Source organism: Zingiber officinale, chromosome 9B (assembly GCF_018446385.1).
Source record: "Zingiber officinale cultivar Zhangliang chromosome 9B, Zo_v1.1, whole genome shotgun sequence".
NCBI classification, from domain to species: domain Eukaryota; kingdom Viridiplantae; phylum Streptophyta; class Magnoliopsida; order Zingiberales; family Zingiberaceae; genus Zingiber; species Zingiber officinale.
The window spans coordinates 70,503,719-70,505,477 of NC_056003.1; the positions used below are offsets into that span (position 1 = coordinate 70,503,719).

Genomic DNA, 1,759 nt, shown 5'->3' on the forward strand with positions numbered 1-1,759 from the left:
ATTTGCTATAGTGTTTATTTTGAAAACCTTATGTGTGGATATGTATGCTTAACTGCGGATTTTATCACAATGAAGTAAACGACCTATGAGTATTTCCACTAATGGCCTTGTAAAATACATATCAAACCAACTGGAATATTTTTTTTTTTGGTTTAATGCAATTTGTGCTTCATTTTATGAGCATATTCATTTGTATCTGTAACTTGAATTTTCTCTTGGTAGCTACTGTCTCCAGCACTTCCACAATGATTATGGGTGAGCTTTTACATGTTGCAGGTTTCTGAAAGCTAAAAAATTTGATCGTGAGAAAGCAACTCTTATGTAGGCAGATATGCTTTAGTGGAGACAGGAATTTGGAGCAGATACAATTTTGGATGTGAGTTTCCTTTCCAGATAGTTCTGTTTTTTGTTTTCATCAGACAAACTTCCACGTCACTTATGCAATTTTCAGCAGATTATCTTTCTTTTCATATGTCTTTCCATTTGTCTTTATTTCCGATGGCTTTTGATGAGAGTTATGAGTGGACAATGCCCACTGAGCTAATATAAAGTTATGAGTGGACATCTCAGAATGAAATTTCAAATCATGCTTGTAAATCTTATTAGGATTTTCCGATACTTCAATACTTTTTTCCCCTTAGATGTATCTTACTATTGTTTTTTCAGTAGACGAGGACTACTTATTATCTTGTCAAACATTTGACAATGAGAAGGAATTTCAGTAATACGAGAAGAATATATCTATGTGATTTATAGCATTAATATGCCTGTTAAAGAAATGTAGCCAGTAAAATATAAAATCAATCTAAGATATCATTCTAGGTTCTATGTATAGAATCATGTGTGGCTTTGGTTGCCTTTTTTCTTACGCACTAATTTACCTGCCAAAGATCCATTTCTTTTTTCTGTCTATCCAAATTTTCTCATTGCTGTATGGTGTGAATTGTGACCTTTGTTTTCAACTTTAAGAGTGAATTTCTTTTGCATAATACTGATGGTATTATTTTCTGTGGCAGATATACAATGGTAGGTGTTTTGTCCTAGTCTCAAGCCGACAATCCTTTTTGATCAGTATATCTAGTAGAAGTAAGCATGCAGATTGTTGTCTTCGAGGTCGACTAGCTATTTTGTGCTTTTTTTTGTTTTAAATTCGAATGTCACTATCTACTTTGAAACAGAACTATTTAGTCTTTGTGTATAGTTGAATTCTCCTGTAAATACTAATACTTTGTAATTGAATTCTATTATTTTGGTACGAGTTTGAAATCATTAGTTGAGTTAATTAATGTTATTTTATATGTCAAATTCAAATCTAGACATGGTAAAAGAAAATTAATAATTTTGTAAATATAAAAAAAATGATTTTGTAAATAGATTTTTTTTAATTTAATTTTAAAAAGACAAGGCTTTTAAAGCGTTGCACAAGTGTTGTCTTTGCCAAAAATAACAACGCTTTTAAAACGTTGCAAAGATGATATTTTTGCAAAAAATACACAACGCTTTTAAAGTGTTGTCTTCGCTACAAACGACAACGTTTTAAAAGCGTTGTCGTTGAGCAGACTTTTAACAACAGTGCATTTAACAACGCTTTTTCAGGTACAAAGACAACGCTTTAAAAGCGTTGTCTATTAGCTTTTTTCTTGTAGTGAAGATTTCCTACTTAGTGCATCTGCCACTTTATTCGCCTTCCCTGGATGGTAAAGTATTTCACAGTCATAGTCTTTGACTAGTTCAAGCCATCTCCGTTGTCTCATGTTCA

The 1,759-nt window shown here is 32.0% G+C and overlaps 1 long non-coding RNA gene across 1 annotated transcript; it reads left to right on the forward strand.

The window, feature by feature from the left end:
* Positions 1-292: 292 nt before the first annotated feature.
* Positions 293-1,198, forward strand: LOC122022528. Its single transcript, XR_006122998.1, has 2 exons — positions 293-376; positions 1,017-1,198. It is a non-coding gene; the product is annotated as an uncharacterized LOC122022528 (long non-coding RNA).
* The last annotated feature ends 561 nt before the right edge of the window (positions 1,199-1,759 follow it).